This window comes from Geotrypetes seraphini, chromosome 12, assembly GCF_902459505.1.
Source record: "Geotrypetes seraphini chromosome 12, aGeoSer1.1, whole genome shotgun sequence".
NCBI classification, from domain to species: domain Eukaryota; kingdom Metazoa; phylum Chordata; class Amphibia; order Gymnophiona; family Dermophiidae; genus Geotrypetes; species Geotrypetes seraphini.
Window position 1 is genome coordinate 37,568,225 of NC_047095.1, and position 22,880 is coordinate 37,591,104.

The 22,880-nt window shown below is 42.5% G+C and overlaps 1 protein-coding gene across 2 annotated transcripts in view; it reads left to right on the forward strand.

The window, feature by feature from the left end:
• Positions 1-8,007: 8,007 nt before the first annotated feature.
• The window catches only part of USP33 (ubiquitin specific peptidase 33), a 100,735-nt gene continuing 85,862 nt past the window's right edge, over positions 8,008-22,880 (forward strand). The window contains exon 1 of one of the 2 annotated variants that reach the window (XM_033915457.1): positions 8,008-8,190. The gene's annotated coding sequence lies outside the window, so the exon portion shown is untranslated. The remainder of the gene's footprint in view (positions 8,191-22,880) is intronic. The other variant, XM_033915459.1, reaches the window with a different exon arrangement.

Here is a 22,880-nt window from a genome sequence, read left to right on the forward strand (position 1 = left end):
GAGAAACTCCAGAGCGACTTGTGTCAGTTAGAAACATGGGCGGAGAAATGGCAGATGAAATTCAATGTGGAGAATGCAAGGTAATGCATTTTAGGCAATAAAAATAAGGAATACGAGTATACAATGTCAGGTGCAACTCTGGGAAGATGTGAACAAGAAAAGGACCTGGGTGTGCTGATAGACAGAACCCTGAAGCCGTCGGCACAATGCGCGGCAGCGGCAAAGAAGGCAAATAGAATGTTGGGCATGATAAAGAAAGGAATCTCGAGTAGATCGGAGAAAGTTATAATGCCGCTTTATAGGGCAATGGTCAGACCACACTTGGAATACTGCGTCCAACATTGGTCTCCCCTACCTAAAGAAGGATATAAAACTGCTGGAGAGGGTGCAGAGACGAGCAACAAAACTGGTGAAGGGTATGGAGAAAACTGGAATACGAGGACAGACTTATAACACTAGGATTGTTCTCCCTTGAGAAAAGGAGACTGCGTGGGGATATGATCGAGACCTTCCAAAATACTGAAAGGAATCGACAAAATAGAGCAGAGAAGATTATTTACATTGTCCAATTTGACACGGACTAGAGGACATGTAATGAAGCTAAGGGGGGACAGGTTCAGGACTAATGTCAGGAAGTTCTGCTTCACTCAGAGAGTGGTTGACACCTGGAATGCTCTCCCAGAGGAGATTATTGCGGAATCTACCGTCCTAGGCTTCAAGAGCAAACTAGATGCATATCTCCTTAAGAGAGGCATATAAGGATATGGTGGAATATAAATTACGCCAGGTGTACACCTGGCAGGGCCTCCGCGTGTGCGGATCGCCGGACTTGATGGACCGAAGGTCTGATCCGGAGAAGGCAGTTCTTATGTTCTTATGTTCTTATGTTCTTATGTTCAAAATTCATCATCGTTCCCGTCCCCGTGGATAACCGCGGGAAATCATCTTCATGTCATTCTTTAAGGAGAGAGGAAAGAATCAGTATAATTGGGCACAACCACTGACCTGTGAGCTTTGCTTTGAAGAATGCTGGTGTAGAAGGACTGAGGTTGAGATAGACACTAAAGAATGACAGTCTCTAGTATCCAGAGCAGATATGTGATGTCATAATGCCTCATTCCACCAGTGCCTAAGAGCCAATCACATCAGTGATGTCACAATGGCTTCATTATCCTTGGCTCACATAAGAATCAGAGTATGAATGGGCTCAGCCACTGACCCGCAAGCTTTGCTTTGAAGAATGCTGGTGTAGAAGGACCAGGGTTGAAATAGACACTAGAAAATGACATGGGATTATTTCCCGCAGTTATCCGCGGGGACGGGAACGGTGATGAATTTTGTCACCGTGTCATTCTCTATTTCAGATCTCTATCCGGAACCCTTCATGCCCCCCCCTAGATTTTGATAATTACACTTGACAATCAGGATCATGATAGAGAAGCATTCTATACAAATTCAAAATTAAGGCATGTGCTAATGGTTCTTTTGAGTTTTTGTGACTTCAGGACCTACTGTTTTTCTTTGACAGCAGCTGATTTTTGCAGTCCCCAATGAGTTGCAGCTCTAGGCCACTGCCTATTTCCCTATTACCCATCGCTCACCGTTCTACTTATAAAATATTACTTCTTGCTTTCAAAACAAAAAACAAGCATCAACCAGCTTTCATTGATAAACTTTTAACTCCATATGCATCTTGCAGAACTCTCTGATCTGGTAATCAAAACCTGCTCACCATCCCTCCAATAAGAGAATTCTTTTACGACACCACATGCAAATCCATTTTCTCTGTCACAGCTCCCACCCTGTGGAATGCCCTCCCCACTGATCTTCGTTTAGAAAACTCTTTAGATAAATTCAAATCCAAACTTAAAATGTTCCTCTTTAAAGACGCCTTTACCTTATAAATACTATTTCCTTTGAAATTCAATTATGCTGTACAGAATTCTTAAGGCAACCAAAATGCTTATTTTTAGAAGCGACCTCCCCAGCCTAATTGTACCTACCTCTCCCATTTCCCTCTTTTATTTTTATCTCAATGTATTTATTACCTTTTCCTTCCCATTCTTTCCTAATATATCATGTATGTTCATGCGTAAATGTTTCCCCCCCTTTTTTTTTTTAGCTTAGCCAAGTTTTTATTTGTAGTTGTTTTATCATGGTTGCGGGGCAGGGGAGATAGAGTATATTGCAGTAGTCTAGAAGACCTAGGACTAGGGACTGGACCAAGAGCTGGAATTGTGTTCTGTCGAAGAATTTTCGAACTTGCCTCAAGTTTCTTATGACCGCGAATGATTTTTTGTATTGTTTTGTTGATTTGTGGTTGCATAGTACAGCATCTGTCTATCTGATTTAATAAAATAAATTACATTAAGAATGTTGTGAGAAAGTAAAATTTAAGTAAGAAAAGTTTCTTATTCAACCTCTGCTAAAAGTAGGAACTCTGTGCGTTTGTTGAAGTTCTAGTTAAAGGAAACTTCACTCTTGTAAGAAATAGTGTTGAATTTTTTCTGTGTTGCTAGTTTGGCAGCAATTTAAAAATAAACCCCCCCCCAAAACTAAACTAAACTAAACCTTAAGTTTATATACCGCATCATTCTCCACGGAAGTAGAGCTCGGCACGGTTTACAATAACTTAAAAATGAGAAAGGGTAGGAAAAGGTTTACATAAGTTTATAAATCGAGTGGAAAAGTAAGGGGAAACCCAACAACAACAAACAACTTGTAGAAAGAAAGTTTTGTTAGATTACAAAAGCTTCAAAATAAAGGGAGAATATGTGTTTGATGCTCTGTGGGTTCTAGGCAGCACTGAAGAAACTCTTGACTCAAAGAAAATATTTATCTTCTTCAGGTTGTGCAGGGATCAGTACAAAACCAGCTAGTGAGGACATTCCCCCCTCCCCCGCCTCCCCCTTTTACAAACACGTAGTGTGGTTTTTTAGCGCCGGCCGTGGTGGTAACAGCTCCGATGCTCACAGAATTCCTATGAGCGTCAGAGCTGTTACTGGCATGGCTGGCAAAAAAAAGCTATGCTATGGTTTTGTAAAAGGGGGGAGGGTGTTAGTCAGGGATTACCGTATTTTCACATAGATAACGCGCACGACCGTGTAAAACGCGCACACGGGTTATAGCGCGCAAAAAACACATATTTATGTACATAAATTTTTATATACCACGCACACCCGTATACCGCTGCATGCTGCCCGACCTCTCCTTTCGCCCGCCCCGACTCTCCTCTGGAGACCCTGACTCTGTTTTTCACCCGCCCCGACTCATCCTTTCCTCCTTGAAGTCCTGTCCCTACCTGAAAGCCTGATTGCCCCCCCGACGTCCGATTCACCCCCCCGCAGGACCGCTCGCACCCCCACAGCCTCACCCCCCTCCCCCATGGAGAAGCTGTCTACCTTGTTTCCGGATGCCAGTGAGCCCAGCTGTTTCCTCTGCCGGCGGTCCCGCCCCTTCTCTGAGCCCTGCTGTGCTGCTTTTTCTTCCGGCGGTCCCGCCCTTTCTCTGACATCAGAATGCATGGATGGGAGAACATCGCAGGGGAGGAGACATAGGCATCCTGGGAATGTCTGCCAAGTCTCTTTCCTGAAGAAGCCTTTTCTGGAAACGTCAATCGCTCCTCCTAAACTTACTTGCTCCACTTCATCACTGACGCTGAAACCGTGGATTGAAGACAAAGTTTTATTTTATTTTTCTTTCCAGCTTATGATTTATCTTTAATCTTATCTATTGTTTTGCCTTTTGTCTTTGTTTTGTTCTATTTCTATCATTTAAATTTCTCCAGAATTCTACTGTTCAACGGCTCCCCCTTCTGCTTCTATTCCTTTCTCTCCTCTCTTCTACCTTCCAAAGTATTTAGATCAATGCTGTCTTGTTAAAATGTTTATTTTATTTTTATTTTTCCTCTAACTCTACTTTTCACTTCTCTATTACCCTCCAGGTACTTTAGTTAGATTGTGAGCCTTCGGGACAGTAAGGGAATTTTTCAAGTACCTTTCTTATTTCTAATCTTAATGTATATTTTCTGTAAACCGCTTAGAACCTAACGGATGTAGCGGTATATAAGAAATAAATTACATTACATTACATTAATTTTTTCCTTCCTCTCCAGTCTCCTTCCTCCCATGTCCAGCAATTCTTCCTCTCTCCCTCCATCCATGTATCTCTACCTTCCCTTCACCCCATTACTGCATCTCTCCCTTCCTCCCCAGTCTCCTCCACCCTATATCCAGCAATCCCTCCTCTTTCTCCCCACCCATGCAGCATCTGTCCCTCTTCTCCACTGTTATATCTTATCCTTTCTCCCTGGTCCCCTCCATCCCATGTCCAACAATTCTCCCTCTCTTCGCTCCACACCCAACACAACATCTCTCCTCTCTCTCATCCCTCTCCATTCTACTCTTGCTGCAATAGGTCATTGGCAGTGATTCTCACTCACAGCTTGATGCTAACCCAGAAGCCTCCCTTTGCCGCATCCCACCCTCCTCTGTCACAATTTCCTAGTTCTTTATGCGACTGCTGAAGGTTAAGGAAATTACATAACATTAGTGGATATTTTTTTTTTTAGATTTGCATCCAATAGATGGCACCATAGACTCAGGGTGTATGAGATGACTCTACCAGTTTCCAATTAATATCAGAACAAAAAGGCAAGGCTTATATTTTTACACTTGCTCTATTGACTGAAGATGCACAGAAAAAAAAGAGCTTGCACATTTTTACTCCTTGATATTGTAAGCTAGTAGGTGCAAAATGATAGCAAACTTCACAATGGGGTATAATTCCATCAGTGCTAACATTCATTGTCAGATGAGACAACAAATCAGTTTGGTGAGCCTGTTTCTGTTTTTAGAAGGCAGGCACACCTGAGTATAGAGAGGCCAATGCAGGAAGGCTTATAATAGAGCCTTGCACATCTGTCTGAGCACATGGCTCCTAATGCAGTAAGTTAATTATAAGCAAATTTTATCTACAGAAACCCTGCAATAAATGGGGTTAGAGTATGCCATTGCCAGATGCTAAAGTCATATCTTTTGTGAACATGTCTGAACCAAAACTGAAAGTCAGCACATACTGACACTTTATCTATTTATTTATTAAAAAATTTATATACCGCAAACAACTATGCGGTTTCCATAGCACATACATAAAATCTTGTTTCTCTACGATTACCACATATAACATAGACATAACTAAACAACATCATAGTAGTCCCTGTTGTAAACAGGGATAGAACGCAAATTCAATCCATTCAGAAACGCAAACAAGCTTTACATCATACATTGCTGTCAAAAAAATTCTAAAAGGCGATTGTCAACTGAAATATACCTTAGAATAAGAAGGCATTGGCAAATAATTGAGTTTTCAACATTTTGAAAAAATTCATCCTCCCCGTATACTTGTTTTTCTATTCCTAAATATAAGCCTTTCAAAAACTGCATTTAAAAGTTTTGAAAGGCTCATATTTAGACACTAAACAGGCACCAATGTGCTCTGACACCTTCAATTTTGTTTGGATATGCGCAAAATTATTACTTACCATCTATGTTTCAAACTTCCAGGGCTTCCTTCTGCTTGCAAAATAAGACAAAACCTGACGTGAAATGTGAAAGATTGAAAAACCTTCCCGGCAGCCCTGGACCTGGTGAAAAATTCTCACATTGTGCACATCACGCGTGTCAGAAGTGTGCAGTGTACTCTCGGCATTGCATGGAATATGCAAATTAGCCTGTTAGCATGCATTTTAATATAACCTTTGTGGAAATAAACACTAACCTGTGCTCAGTTTAACAATTGCTTATTAATATATCGCTATATGATAACATACAAGTCTTAAAGGCAGACAAAGTATGTTCTAAATTCTGATCAGAAGCCAGCCTTTTATATGGTTGCTTTCTGTGTCGGACACAGAGAGGAAGAAAGCAAGGGGAGAGAGAATGAAAAAGATAGACAGAACAACTGAAGAACATTTAGTCAATTTTTGGGAGGCACAGGGTGAAGGGTTGCGTGGCAGCGGGAGAGCGTGGGCAACTCTCCCGCTGCCGAGAGGGGGTTGGGCATGTTGGTTGGTGGCGGGAGACATTGGACATCGCTCCTGCTGCCTGGTAGTGTGTTGCTCTCCTCGTTGCTACTGCCAGCTGCCCAAAGATTCAATTACAGTGGCCAGCCTGGGGAAGAGATAGGTGGGGGGAGTCGGGAGAGCCAATTAAACCTGGACAGACTCCCCCATTTTTTAAAAAACTGTTTTGGTTTTGAAACCTAGGGTTCTCAAAAAAGAGGACATGTCCAGGTTTTCCCTGACATCTGGTAACCCTAATCCAGCCTTAGGTTACCAGATATCTGGAAAACCTGGCCATGTACTCTTTTTAGCTGGGGAAGAAGAGGTGAAGTTCATGTGGTTGCGGGGCTGGGGGCAGAACACGGTGGGACTAGGGGTGGAACAGGGCAGGGTTGGGGGTGGAATGGGGTGGGGTAGGGGCGGGGCCATGTGTTCTCTCTTTTTTTTTTTCCAGACAAAATCTGGTAACCATAATACAGCCTTCCTGACATCTTTTCTCTGCTCCAGACTGGAGGGAAGGCTCCTTTTAGTTCCTGGAGATGGGGTTTCATCTACTCCCTGAAGAGCAATTTTAGTCAGCTTCCTGTTGGGAAGGGGGATGGGGGTGGAAGGAGAGACAGAGAAGCACCTCTGGGGGAGGGGGGTGTTGGAAGGAGAGAGAGAGAGAGAGAGAGAGAACAGTGGCGTAGCGAGGGTGAGAGGTGCCTGGGTTAGTAGTGCCCCCCCACTCCACATGCTCCTTCCCCACCCCCTTCTGTCACATACACGCAGCTTCCCTTCCCCTGTACCTCTGTAACGTTCCTGGTGTGAGCAGCAACACCCAAGCTGCTGTCGTACCAGTGTCAGTTCTTCCTCTGATGTCACTTCTTAGGTGCAGGTCCAGGAAGTGACGTCAGAGGAAGAGCTAATACTGGCGCAACAGTAGGTTGGAGGTTGCTGCTCACACTAGAAACATTACAGAGATACAGGGGACGGAAAGCGGCGTACGTGCGCAGCAGTGGGGAGATGGAGAGGAGGATGGGTGCCAGCGCCCTCACAAGACAGTGCTCGGGGTGGACCACCCCACCCCCTTACTATGCCACCGAGAGAGAGAGAAAGGCACCCATGGTAAGAGGGCAGAGAAGGATGCCACCACGGGTGAGCTTTTGGGGAATAGAGGGTGAAGAGGGAGAGAGATGCAGATGCTGGGATGGGATTTGAGAAAGCTGGTGGATCCAGGGAGTATCATGGGGAGGGGGCAGGGGAGAGAGAGAGAGATTGATCCTGGGGTGGGGGGAAAAAGGAAGAGAAGCTGGACAGGGGCAGAATATTGGGACAGGGATAGAAAAATGGCCTTGGAGGCAAGGGAAGGATGGGGATGGAGCTAGGACTAATAGGATGATGGGATGCAGTGAAGGGGGGAGTGTGTGGTGCAGTGTTTAGAGCTACAGTCTTGGCACCCTGAGGTTGTGGATTAAAATCCCACACTGCTCCTTGTGACCCTGGGCAAGTCACTTAATCCTCTTTACTCTAGGTACATTAGATAGAGGGTGAGCCCACCAGGACAGTTAGGGAAAAATGCTTGAGTACCTGAATAATTTGTACTCCACATAGAATTGTAGGATATGCAGAATATAAATTATTATATTAAAAAAGGGTACATGAGGGCTAAAAGGGTACAGAGGATGGAAAGGGGACTAAGGAAATGGGGGAATGGGGTAGGTGTGGAACTGAGGCAGGGGCGTGGGGTAGGAAACCGCATCCTCTTTTATTTTTGTTTCACAAATACTTCAAGATATGGCAACCCTAATTCGGACTAGCCCTGGAAGGAAGACCGGACTAGAGGTGTGTGTAACCCTATCTTCCTTCAGCCCCCATCCAAAGCACAACTCCCGCGCCTTCCCCCACCCCCAAAAGCGATCACACGGAGCATGCGCAACAGTGCTACAGACAACCGGAAGCAGCCGTCAGATTATAGGAGGTGACTTCGCTGGTTGGAGTGCATGCGCGCGACCTGTAGTCTGTGGCACTCGCAGGCGGAAAAGACTATAAGAGCTGCGCTGGAGAGTCTTAAAAAAAATGTCATGCAAAACGAATTGTCTCTGCAACCCCTGATCGGGCAGTCTTGCAAGCTCAGCGTTGGAGTGCAGGTAACCGTGCGGTGCCGCGTTTGTTCAGCAGCTGTTTTGGGACGGTGTAGGGGAGAGAGCGATAGAAAAGTTGGTTGGGGGTGAGGGCCCGGGTGGTTCTCATCTCCCGACGCCTTTAGCTTATATTTGCGCCCGTTGTCGAAAAAAGGGGTTTTAGCTGTAATCCCCCCCCCCCCCCACTATAAGAAGCGTTGAAGCTGTTCTGATGTGGGATCATGAGAGAAAGCCGCTGAGCTGACTTAACCTTGTGCGTATATTGACAGTGAGAACATTCATTCTGTATTGCTTATATGATTTCTTGGAGGCGTTTGTTGTAGTCTGCCTTTTAGATACTGACGGTATTTAGAAGGATTGTATAATATTGTAGAGACCAGGTTTTCATGCAGGCTTTGTTTTTATTCTTTCAATAAAATTTATTTTAAACTTGATAGGAGAAAATAAGCATAGATTATCTCGCAATTTTGGCGTAATTCATTTTTACAATAAATAAGTCCTAGTATTTTTATATTTTTTTTTTCTAAATTTGTGTGGAAAAGTTTTTCGAATGTACCCTGAAATTAAGATGATTTTTGCTTCAGGAAATATTTGTTACTGTCTTTATGTTTTTCTGCATCGTGTTGTACAGTAAAAAAACAAACAACAACACAGGGGCCCTTTTACTAAACTGCATTAAGAAGTTAGTATGAGTTTCACTGGACATTAGAGGTTAGTGCAGCCAGCGCAGTGAAAAAAAAAAATGCTAGTTGCTCAACACAGGTAGGGACAGGACAGGACATGACAGGTGGGGTGGAAGGAAGCATGGCCGGCTATGACAGCTAGCACTCAGATTGGTACAGCACACTAGCTTTTACAACTGTCAGTAGCACAACTATACTAAATGCTATTCCAAGATGTGGCTCTAAGTGTTGGCAAACTGAATTGTCCGATAATGAAGCTACAGCAGAAGTGTTTTGCCCCTCCCAGATCCACCTTCTCCCTGTGTCACAGTGGGCTAGATTCACTAAGCAAACCGATCGGTTTGTGACCCCTTTGCGACCTGATTTTCCTCCGACCTGATTCACTAAACTCTGTGCCAATCCAATTCTGATCTTTGCGTGCAAATGAAGGGAAACGGCATACAAAGTAGGTAGGCAGTGATTCACTGGGTTTCAAAGAAGGATTGGATAAATTCCTGAAGGATACAGGGATTGAGGGATACAGATAGAGGTAGAGATAGGAATATGAAAAGGTACAGATAGAAGGATATAGGGGACTGAAGGGTTTTAGGCAAATGATCAACTTGCAGATCATGGACCTGATGGGCCGCTGTGGGAGCGGACTGCTGGGCGCGATGGACCTCTGTCTGACCCAGCGGAGGCAACTTCTTATGTTCTTATGTAAAAATCTTGAACACCAACTAGGCTGGCCAATCAACAAGAAGCGACTGCTGGGGACCAGTCGTTCACATCCTTTCCGACTGTCCTACCAGCCCTGCAGCCCCAAAATAAACCTGCTCTCTGCTTCTGCTCTCTGCTGCAACCTGCTCTCTGCCTCACCGACTCTTTCTGCTGCCCCGAACTGGCTCTCTGCCTCCCCGACTCTCTCTCCCTCCCCTGACTCTCCTGCTCTCTGCCGCCCTTCCCTGCAGTGTGGTTTTAACCCGCTTTAAATCCATGGGTTTAAACCATGGGCTCGCACTGCAGGGAAGGGCGACAGAGAGCAGGAGAGTTGGGGCCAGTAAAAACAAAAAAGTTAAGAAAAAAAAACCAGACAGCAAACACATGCACAGACCATCTACATCAGGGATGTCAAAGTCCCTCCTCGAGGGCCGCAATCAAGTCGTGTTTTCAGGATTTCCCCAATGAATATGCATGAGATCTATTAGCATACAATGAAAGCAGTGCATACAAATAGATCTCATGCATATTCATTGGGGAAATCCTGAAAACCCGACTGGAATGCTGCAGCCCTAGAGGAGGGACTTTGACACCCTTGATCTACATGCAAAGTAGATGGTCTGCGCATGTGTCGGGATCGCTACCTAATGATCCTTGTCGTCGGATGGGGGTGTGCCTCCAATTACCCCCATTTACATGCAGAGGTTTAGAGAATCAGTCAGCCTGCCTCGGATTGCCATGGATCGGGTAAGATCGGTGGGCTTAGTGAATCTAGACCGATGTCCACCCATACACAACTAAAATCAGACACCAACAGACTGAGCCTCCCCCATCCCCCCCTCCACAATCTGGCTCTCTTTCCCTGGGACTCATTCAGGAGTTCCTTGATAGTCTAGTGCAGTGGTTCCCAACCCTGTCCTGGAGGACCACCAGGCCAGTCGGGCTTTCAAGATAGCCCTAATGAATATGCATGAGAGAGATCTGCATATAATGGCGGTGCCAGGCATGCAAATCTGCTCCATGCATATTCATTAGGGCTATCCTGAAAACCCGACTGGCTTGGTGGTCCTAGTCTAGTGGTCAGGATAGGAGCAGCCCTTTTCTGTTTCTGCTCTATCTGGATGTCAGAAAGCCTCCAGTGATCTAGTGGAATTATCATGGTACTTCTGCCAGGAGACATCGTTGCTGTTTTATCACCTGCCAAAGAAACCTATTCCCAGGTTTGCTGAGATGGGTCTGATTCTTTGAGAAGGGGGTTTGCTGTGAAAGATCAGCACAGGGGTGCACTGTAGCTGCTAGGGTAACTGTGTTGTATGCAGCAGGGGGTAGTGCGGATGCACTCACATTATTTGCAGGTGTATATGTTGTGGTTGCTTATGCAATAAGTGTCCTGTGTGCTAAATGCAAGTCTGACACTTGTGGTATGGACTTCTGCTCAAGCAGCATACTTTCTTTTCACCTTGACCCCTGTGCTGGAAAACCCCACAGCATGCTTTCTCCAAGTGTTGGAGAGATGATTGCTGTGTGTGTATGGAGGAAGATGCTGACTGTTTTTAATTTATTGGTGGAGAGGTTTGAGGAGAGAGAAGAGCTGAGGTATTTTTTTCAGGAGTAGAGGAATGATAATAATAATAACAGTTTATATACCGCAGGACCGTGACGTTCTATGCGGTTTACAATTATTAAAAAGATTGCTACAGATTGAGTAGAGTTAACAAAGTTAAGGGTTAATAATAGCGGTTCTAGAGATCAGTTGTTGTGGACTAAGATTATATAGGTCAGTTGCTTAGATACTTCAGGAACAGATATGTTTTTAGGTGTTTCCTAAATTCCCCATAAGTAGTATGCTTAAACAGTTGTTCCAAATCTTTACCCCCATAATGCTGCTTGATGTGAGAAAAGATGTTGATGATGACTTTTGAATTTACATCCTCCAACCGGTGGGGAAACAAAATTCAGATGTCAGCTTCTCTTATGTCTGTTGTGAAAGAGAAAAGGTCAGTTTAAGAGCTAAACCGTATAATACCTTAAAGCAAAAACATGCAAACTTGAACTTCACACGTGCTTCCATTGGCAGCCAGTGTAGAAGTCAGTAGGAAGGTGTTACATGCTCGAACTTCTTCAACCCACAAAGTAGCCTGACCCCGCTGCATTTTGTACCATTTGCAATCGCCACATATTCTTCTGGGAAATTGCCAAATAGGCGATGTTATAGTAATCAAGTTGGCTCAGTATAAGGGATTGTACCAGAATTCTAAATGATGAAACATCAAAGTATGCTCTAATGGACCGAAGCTTCCAGAGGGTGTGAAAACTTTCTAGCCAAGGAGTCTACCTGGTCTTTCATGGTCAGGCTCTGGTCCCATGTTACTCCCAATACCTTCATAGTAGATTGAATAGGATAGCTAAGATTATTGATGCACATTGATGTTTTGGAGTCAAGCGGGTGTGGCGAAGCTACAAAAAAAATCTGTGTTTTCTGAATTAAGCTTTAGTCTGAATTCAATCATCCATTGCTCCATCAAATTTAGTACTTCTGTTGCTTTAGGGGTAGCTTCCGAGAAAGAGGTAGTGAATGGGATAATGATTGTGAAGTCATCTGCATAGCTAAATAATTTTATCCCCAGCTGGGACAATTGTGCACCTAATGAAGACATGTATACATTGAAAAGCAATGGGGATAGTGGTGACCCCTGGGGCATGCCAGATGGATTGCTCCATGTATCAGAGAGATCGTGATTAAAACATACTTGATAGGTGCGAGATATAAGGAAACCTCAAAACCAGTTTAACACCTCTCCTCTGATTCCAATTGCGTCTAAACATTGTAACAGTTTCCCATGGTCCACCAAGTCAAAAGCAGAACTCATGTCAAATTGCATGATCAGGACGTTAAGGCCTTTACTAAACAGGAAACGCAAATTATCCAGGATAGCCGCCTTTACTGTCTCAGTCCTAAACAAAGGCCTAAAACCAGATTGAGTTTCATGCAAAAGAGAGAACTGGTCAAGATATTCCATCAGTTGGGTATGTACCAATCTTTCCATGATTTTTACAATAAATGGAATGGATGCTACTGGTTACTGATGCTGGTGATTCTTTACGATTTTTTTTGAATTGGGGTTATTATAATATGACCATTATTAGTGAGGAATTTTCCATTTTTTAAGTTATCGGTTAAATAATTCAGCAAGGATAGTTTAAATTTTAGTGGAGCTGCTTTCATAATTTCTGGGGGACATGAGTTCAGAACACAGTATGATTTTGGAGTGCTTGTTATATAATTTGATATAATTATTCCATTCTAAGTCTTGAAAGGAACTCCAAATCATGTCTGCTGGTATTTCATTTCCTTGTATGTTAGTTAATTGATGTTCATATATGTCCATTGTGGAACAGTTATTTCTTAGGTTTTTAATTTTTGAATCGAAATGCTGTGCTAAGTCATTTGCTGAAGCTGGTTTAATATTATGCATGAGCTGAGTGTAATGTGTGGTGTCAAATAAATTAGTAACCAAGTTGAACAGTTCTTTTGTACTGATTCCTTTTGAGCTAGTATTAGATGAGTTAATTTTGGATGAGTAAAAAGCTTTACGTTTTTCTTTTGTCAGCTGTTTGTCGAGTTTTATGTTGGATCTCCAGTTGTTCCAGTCTGACGGTTTTCCCGTTTTTTTCTAGAATCTTTCCAGTCTTACTGATTGTTTCATTTTTAGGAGTTCGGTGTTGAACCATTTGTTGTGTGTAGGGACGCCATTATGAAACGGGGCGAGATCGGCACACTTGCACTGATGCCATAAAAGTAATATGGCTGCCGATGCCCTAGGCTCAGCATACAATACTTTCCTGACTCTAAGCCAGTCTTCTACTTTTAGATATCCCTCTTCTGGATACCAGGGGCAGTGCTCTCCTATCTCTTGTACTAAACATTTTAACTGTGAATCAGAGACCTCTCTATCTGTATGTCTCAGAATATACTTCAATTCTTTCAGATGAGCATTCTGCAAATCTGACAGGAAGTTTCCCATACTTACTCAAGGGGATCCCGGAGGATGAGGTGCACTAAGTCTTTATCGTCAGACAGAGCAAGCAGGGTGAAGAGTCCCTGTTCGGGCGCCACTTGTAGGGATGGAACACAGCAAACACACACACAGGATGCGAGTTGGGAAGGAGGCGTTGCCAGTGGCTATCTCCGAGTCCTTTTTATTATGCTTCTATGCACATGACATCATAGTAACTCACTCATTTACACATCTAATGATTGGATACAGAGGTATATGCTTTTACATTGGTGGATACAAAGGTACATGCTTTTACATCGTGATCACCCTCCAACTCAGCACTAGGGCAAGGGCCTGATTAACACGTGGACAAAACCTGAGTCTTTGCACCTATGCAATGCAATGCCTGTCAGCTGATGTCCTTTCCAAATAAGGACAGCTTAAGATAAGGGTTAATGTGTGACAGATAAGGGGGAGAGAGGGAATGATTGAGTATTCATTCACAGGGGCTTTGAAATCAGTGTGCTGATCTCGCCCTGTTTCAGAATGGCATCCCTACAGTTGTGTTTATTTGAGCAGCTTTTACTTTTTCGTTTAGGGGCAATTTTATCTACAATGGATGTGCTAGTTTTCATTCGGTGATCAAAGAAATCAACCCCTTCTCCTGTCTCCGCTTGTAATTCATATTGTGACCAATATTCCTCTGGATTGATATGACCCCTTGTGAGGTGTTCTCTTTTTGTCTGTGGATGTGTTTTAGATTTTAGAACATAAGAACATAAGAAATGCCTTCACCGAATCAGACCTTTGGTCCATATAGTCCGGTGACCCGCACACGCGGAGGCCAATCCAGGTGTTCCCTGTTTAAGACCTAGGTGTTCCCTGATGAAGACCTTATTTTCCCATATCCCTCAATGTGATTTGCAAGGAGGTGTGCATCCAACTTGCACTTGAATCCCATAATGGAGGTTTCCGTCACTATCTCCTCCGGGAGAGCATTCCAAGCGTCCACCACTTGCTGTGCAAAACAGAACTTTCTGACATTAGTCCTGGGCCTGTCACCCCTCAATTTCAGTCTATGACCTCTTGTCCGAGTCGCATTTGACAACGTCAATAATGATGCTTCTTTGCTCTATTTTGTCAAAACCTTTTAGTATTTTAAAAGTCTCTATCATATCCCCTCTCTCTTCTCTTCTCTAGGGTGAACAAGCTTAGTTTTCCGAGGCGTTCTTTGTAGCTCAAATTTCCCATACCTTTTATTAGCTTTGTGGCTCGCCTCTGCACCCTCTTCCAGCAGGGTTATAGCCTTCTTTAGGTAAGGAGACCAGTGTTGGACACAGTACTTCATGTGTGGTCTGACCATTGCTCTGTAAAGCGGCATGATGACGTCCGCCGATCTTCTCGTAATACCCTTCTTTATCATGCCCAACATCCTGTTCGCTTTCTTTGCCGCCGCTGCGCATTGTGCCGATGGCTTCAGGGTCCTGTCTATCAGTACCCCCAGGTCCCTTTTCTTGTTCGCTCTTGCCCTTATTTTAAGTGAGTCCAGATTAAATTGAAATAATAAGTAAAGTGATCAGACCAGATATCGTGGAGGGTGTCTAAAATCTCATTTGTGGACATAGCTACCACATTTAAATGATGGCCTTTTTCATGTGTTTGTGTGGGTAAAGGGAGAATATAATTAAGCAAAGATAGAAAGTTTTTGAAGTCTTTTGCATCTGGATTGTCCTCTTCATCTAAGTGTAACAGTTGCCACTCTGCAGCTGACTTTTCCTGTGCAGAGCTTTGGTTGCTGTGTATTATGACACCTGGTGACTAAATTTGCTACAGGTTGTTATGTATGTGTACTCGGAAGCATAGCAGTAATGTTCCCTTGGGATAATGGCAACATCTAGTTAAAATGTAAAATGTATTCTTTTGAAAACAATAATAGATGATACTTATTGTGATAATATATACTGTATAATCTACAAATGTCGCTGACTATAGATTTGGGAACTGCTTCATTTAAAAGGGGATGGATTCTGTACAAATGTAAGGAAGTTCTTCTTCACCCAGAGAGTGGTAGAAATCTGGAACGCTCTTCCGGAGGCTGTTATAGGGGGAAACACCCTCCAGGGATTCAAGAAAGGGTTAGATAAGTTCCTGCTGGACCAGAACATACGCAGGTAAAGCTAGACTCAAATAGGGCACTGGCTTTTAACCTAAGGCCGCCGCGTGAGCGGTCTGCTGGGCACGATGGACCGCTGGTCTGACCCAGCAGCGGCAATTCTTATGACTTGCTTTTCCCATCTCACCTTCAGGTTAGAAAGATACGTACATACATATGTACACTAGGTACATCAAGCCCCGTCTTTGGCAGCTATTCAAATCCAGATTCAAAGCTGCTTTCATTTCCAAACTCTAATCTGCCCTGCTAAACACCAATAGCTGTCTTATCCATTCCCTCTGTAATTCCCCCCCACTTGAGCACTGTGCATAGATGAACCTTGTCCAGTTTGTCTGTCTTGATTAGACTGCAAGCTCTTTTGCGCTGGGACTTTCTCTTATGTTTTTTGATGTATAGTGCTTCAGATGTCTAATACTGCTTTAAAAATGATAAGTAGTATTAGATCAGTGGTCTCAAACTCAAACCCTTTGCAGGGCCACATTTTGGATTTGTAGGTACTTGGAGGACCGCAGACGAAATAGTTAACGTCTTATTAAAGAGTTTGAGACCACTGAGTTAAAGGGAACAGTTAATCTGCTGGTTGGGTTGGAGGGCAGAGGGGAGAACAGGACAATCAAGCCATTGTGACATCACTGATGAGGTTGGCTCTTATTGGTGGAATGAGGCATTATGACATCACAATCTCAGCTCTGCTTCCCAAAGACAAACAGGATGTCATGGTTACAGTTATGCCAGTGGTTTCAAACTCAAACCCTCTGCAAGGCCACATTTTGGATTTGTAGGTACTTGGAGGGCCTCAGAAAAAAATAGTTAATGTCTTATTAAAGAAATGACAATTTTGCATGAGGTAAAACTCTTTATAGTTTATAAATCTTTCCTTTTGGCTAAGTCTTAATAATAATAATATTGTCATTTATAGCTAAAGAGACATATATGATCAAGAAACTGTTTTAATTTACTTTTGTGATTATGATAAACATACCGAGGGCCTCAAAATAGTACCTGGCGGGCCGCATGTGGCCCCCGGGCTGCGAGTTTGAGACCACTGCATTAGATCGTACACATATACACACACTGGAAGAAATGTCATAAGTTGTACTTTGCATGCAGTCCTCACATGATAATGGTATTCATTTTGGGTTCTTTTACAGTCCAAGAAAAGTGATATGTAAGTGTGAATTGAAAGCCAATGATTTTAAGCCATTTTTGCCAATCCAGACATGAAGACTGAGATCTATTTTTACTTTATATTTTTATGGTAGTTGAATTATGCACCCTTATGAAAGGACAGTAGTTAAGAGTAAGTCTTGCAAATGTAAGAACTGTGATAATTTGACCCTTTTTGTGTGGTTGATCACCTTTTTCATAGTAGTCTCAGATGCTCGAAGTACTGTATTGCCACTTGACATTCTAGTTCTGTGTATGGAAGTTGGTTGGCAGAAATACTGTACTAAAAACGAAACATCGGAAGGTTTCCAAATTCTGTGAAGCAGTTTGTTTTAAAAATTTGAAACTCCTAGTAATTGTGGTTTATTTCTCTACCAGAATTTTTAAAGTTTAAAGCTAAAAAAAAAAAAGAATGAGAGCCTCTTTTTGCTGAAGTTGCATAATATCCATGGCATTAAAAAAAAAAAAGGCTGATGTAATCACTGCACTAGGACTGGAACAATTTACTTCTGGTTTAACACTGATGTTTTGTGCATTATGCTTTGCAAAGATTGTAGAGTACAAAAAAAAATCAGCGTTGATGAGGGAAGTTATCAACATGGTATCGTTCAAGTTATTTTACCATGAATCAGTGGTATAATAAACCAACTTAATGGTAGCCCATATTGATAACTCCTCCCCTCCCAAATCAAAGGTAAACCACTAAACTAGTTTTAGTGTTGTTAGTGTGGAACTGCATGTGGAATTACTTCTGATGTAGCAAACTGTGCAGAGGATTTCTGCAATTGTTAGGTCAAATCATTTTTTATTGATGACAAAAAACAAACTTCAAAACCACAACGCAAGAACACACAACAGGTGTAACATGTAAGGAGTAATATATAGCAAATAGGCAGTCATCAAGAATTTTCAAACATAATGTACCCCCCTCCCTGCAGCACCTCCCTGACCACCCCCCACCCACAAGACAAGAGGCCCTCCATCGAACGCAGTGAGTAGGAACAGCCAAATAGAGACAGCAGGTAACAATTCTCACAAACCCAATGACCACTAGGAAGAAAATACCGCCAAACAATCCCCAACTCCGAACCCCCAAGTATAAAGAAACCATCAGGCACACTCGTCAGGGAGCTATACTTCCGACAATCAACGATCAAAGACCACCTTCCCCCCCCCCAGACAAAAACCATCGGTCCCCTCCAATGGGTCTCCCCTTATATCCATCCCCCCTAATTGAACCAAGCATAACCACAGCCATACATCCTACCAGCACTCCCCTACCCGCAAACACACCATGGTGAGTGCCCAATAGCAAAGAAAGAAGAGAGAAAGAAAGAGAGCCCCAAGTTAGAATGAGTTCAAAACTAAGGCAAAAACGGAATATAAGCATCCCAAATCTGCATGATACAGGGATAAAGTTTGTTCCTGTCCCAGCGGGCTCTGTCCTCATTTGCAAAAGCTTTGAACACTTATGATTTTATATTTAAATCCTTTTATTAAAATATAAAAATGGACAATAATTCTTTACAATTGTTTATAAATCACAAATAGAACTTTCCATTTTGATCTTGTTTTGGAACAACCTTCCCAGAGATTCAGTCGCCCATGTTTTTACATCATCTGGTAAGGTAATTGGATTGTCTTTCAGACATGAGTATAGAAGAGAACTATGAATAATTAATAACGAAACCACTGTAAAGTAATGAAAATGTGACTGGAAATACTTTTTTTTCCGATGATTAAGGTTTTCTGGCCACAGAATTTGGAGCAATTTTTACCCAATTAGGGTTATTTAGTGGATACTATCCATATGCTCCCGCTCACATCACCAGTTGCAACCCACTCTACTCTCACTAACCTTTATGTTAACAATCACTTTATTTTTTTTCAAATTCTATTATATCTTTTTCAAATTTAATTTAATCAAGCAATACATTTATAACTTCTTGATGTAATTTCAGCTTAGCTGTTCAAAAATCACTCCAGTTCAATTCAAAACCCAGAATCGGCAGATTAGTGCAAACAAAAATTGTAAAACATCTTAAATAATCATTTTTTTTAGTACTTATCTGTAGCAGCACTTTAGACGCGGCCAGCGTTTCGTGCAAGGCTGTGGAGTCGGTAGATAAATGTTCCGACTCCTCAGTTTTTTGTACTTCAGACTCCGACTCCAACTCCAGGTACCTGAAATTTCCTTCAACTCTGACTCCGACTCCACAGCACTGGTTAATTTTCAGATCATTAAAATGGAATGTCAAGTTGAGAGAAATGAGCATTTTCGACACCACCTTCTTTTTGCTTTTAATCAAGGTTCTAAGGCCGCAGAAGCTGCTTGCAACATTTGTGCTGTGCATATAGTGGGTGCTATAGCTGAAAGAATCGCTCGTGATTGGTATGCCAAGTTCAAAAATGGAGTCGGTAGATAAATGTTCCGACTCTGACTCCTCAGTTTTTTGTACTTCTGACTCTGACTCCAGGTACCCAAAATTTACTCCGACTCCTCGACTCTGACTCCACAGCCCTGGTTTCGTGGGGCAAAACACCACCCCTGCTGCGTCAGGGAATTTGATAACAGAAAGGTCCTTCACAGGCCGTGCAACGGCTCCTGGGCATAACGAATGGTCAGACTGGATGGACTGTTCAGGTCTTTATCTGCCATTGTTTACTATGTAATGCAGTTTGGTTACTTAGGGTTGAAAGGGAAAATGATTGCTTATTAGAACTTTCCCATGCCTTCTGCTTTCGTTCTTGTATTGGTTGAGCAGCTCTAAAGTAAAACATAGCATTGGTTGATTTTTAGTAATAGACATATTTAAGAATCTCAGGGCTTCTTCTATTAAACTGCACTAGCCGTTTCTAGTGCAGGGGGCCGCGCTGAATGGCCCGTGCTGCTCCAGACACTCATAGAGCTCCTATGAGCGTTGGGAGCAGCGTGGCTCTCTGCGCTAAAAACTGTTAGCTCAGTTTAATAGAAGAGGGGGTAAGTTGTTTTGTCTTATATGGATTATTCATTTTATTAATCATCTGTATGTGCGTGCATGTGTAAACTATTTCCGATTACTTGATCTGGCAATTTCCATGGTTTTCTGCTGGAATGACGTGTTGAAGCATAACTAGATAAAGTTGCTTGGTCTTTGGCTAACGTTGAAGCACTGGTTTTGAGCTGAGGTTGGTCCCCTTGTCCATTTGGTCAAGATTGAGAGGCTGTATGACATGGAATTGATGTTTAAATCTTCCTGCTGTGGCCATGGTTCTATCTGCTCAAAAGCAATGGAATAATTTTTTTTTTTTTTTAAGTTTTACTTTCCACAGAGGAACGCTACCTATTTCTGTTACTCTGTCAACCACTAGCTGTCCATAGAACAACACTGTAAATATCTTGTTTGTGACGTCCACCAGAGACACACTTCTTTCTATCCACCGATGAGCACATTTCAACATTCCCGAGTTGGCCTCGGTGAGATCCCTAGCATTGTGCAAGGCCATCCTCAAGCAATGGGTTAGCTAGAAAGTGTTGTATAGTCTCCCTCTCACCACTTATAGATTTTGGATATGGTGACTGTTTAGGGTTTTCTAGATAGTCTATTGCTCCTCTTCTCTTTAAGGGAGGTCTTAAATTGCCTGATATCTCCAAGTTTCTGCTACCATATCTCCTCATGGATGGTCACAGGTGTAGTGTTAATTATTTCTCTCCTCATGGTCTAAGGAGACTTTCTTTTTTTTTTTACATCATTTTAGCAAATAAATGAATAACCTATGAAGCCTGGAGACGGACACAAATGTTACTCAGTTTCAGCAATGACTGCTGTATCTGCAATTTTTGCAGGGTTTCTTCTCTATCAAATGATTAACTTTCTTCCCAAAATGTTTACTTCAATCAAATATAAGGCACTGTGTGCAGGAAACACCTAAAAGGTCACAATTACTGGTGTGATGGACTGTATTGTTATGATTTTACTTAGAATCATATGAAAAATGTTTGCCTACTGAGATATATTGGTGACTAATAATTAAATTGATAATCTAATGTGAAATTTGTTGGTGACATAGGAAGTTCTTGTAGTATTTTAGGGCTTGAATTAAGCTTATTTTTGCTATAGACACACAGTGAAGAAAACTGTCATACTGGGTCAGACCAATGGCCCATCTATCTAGCTCAGTATACTACTTCCAAAGGTGGCCAATCCAGGCTAAACACCAAATAGTAGCAACATTCTATGCTACCGATCTTGGGGCCTAGCTGTGGGTTCTCCTATGTCTGTCTTAATAGCAGACTTATGGAACTTTTCCTCCAGGAATTTGTCAAAACCATTTTTTTAAACCTAGCTATTGTTATCTGCTGTTACCAAATCCTCTGACAACAAGTTCCAGAGCTTAACTTTTCGTTCCAGTTTAAAACAAAAGAAGGAAATATTTCTTAAGTATTTCCATGTAACTTCATTGAGTATTCCTTTATCTTTGTATTGTTTTTTTTTTTCTTTTTTTTTTAAACTTTGTTGCCATCACTCAAGGTTTTGTAGACTTCAATCATATCTCCTCTTGGCCATCTCTCTTTAGCCTTTCTGCATCTGAGAAGAGTTCCTGTCCTAATAATATTTTGGTCACTCTCTTCTTTGAACCTTTTTCTAATTCCACTATATCTTTTTTGAGATGCGGCAACCAGAACTGAATGCAATACTTGAGGTTAGGTCGTGACATGGAACGATAAAGGCATTAAAAGCGCGTTTCAGGTGCGTATGGCTGGGGCTGACAAATTGCATGACATGGAAATTAAAAAACCCCCACTTCAAAACCTGGTAAATGTCACCATCATAGTTCTCAGTAAATTTATCCTATATTTTTTTCAGAAAAAACTATCTCAAATAGCAATGAAAAAGCACGCATGTGTTAAAAAAACCATGTCTCGAGCACATGTATAAAGGCACAGCTATGTGTGTTGATTGAAAGTGCCAATTGCATAGTTTTGCTGGAAGTTCTTTTCACTCTCTCCTCCTTCCCCTCAATCCATGGCATCTGCAATGCCTGTGATTGACACGTGTGCCTTTGATGTAGCATTTTCTAGCACCTGTCACATGTATGCCTCTTTCGCCATGTGTCAGTCACTTTCTCCAACGACCTGATCGGATGGGATTTCGTGGAATTCCGCAAACTTCATTTGCATGCGAGGTTCTATGGGCATTGCTCGTCATTTTGAAATCATTAAATTTACCGGCACTACAGCGACACCAAGGGATTATAACGGTGATTTTTAGAGCATCCTGGACCTTAGTGACAAGGATGTACGAAATCTCATGTATTTTTAAAAATTTTTCTTAGTGAATATTATTGTTTGATAGTTCTGTATGCTTTAGCTATGTATTGGAACATTTACTGTTTAGTATTACTTTTTTTTTTTTTTTTTTTAAGTCTGCATGATTTGTGTCATTAGCTAGTGTTGTACTTGGTGTCAGGACAAAAGTGCGCCGGGACAAAGGCGCGCACCGACAACTGAGCGCAAGACGGAGGAGTGCGCCAAAGAAAATTACTGTTTTTAGGGGCTCCGACGAGGGGAGGTGGGGGGAATCCCCCCCCACTTTACTTATACAGATCGCGCCGCGTTGTGGGGGCGTTGTGGGGGTTTTGGGGGGTTGTAACCCCCCACATTTTACTGAAAACTTCACTTTTTCCCTGTTTTTAGGGAAAAAGTTAAGTTTACAGTAAAATGTGGGGGGTTGCAACCCCCCAAACCCCCCCCAACGCCGGGCGCGATTTGTATTAAGTAAACTGGGGGTGCTCCCCAACAAAACCCCTCGTCGGAAGCCCCTAAAAACAGTAATTTTCTTTGGCGCACTCCTCCGTCTTGCGCTCAGTTGTCGCGTGCGCGCCTTTGTCTTCCGCGTTGTTGTCTATGAACCGTTGTACTTCATATGTTTTATTAGGATCTGCTTATGCCTATTAGCTTCCATACCCTAGATTTTTCTTACTCTCCTGATTTTT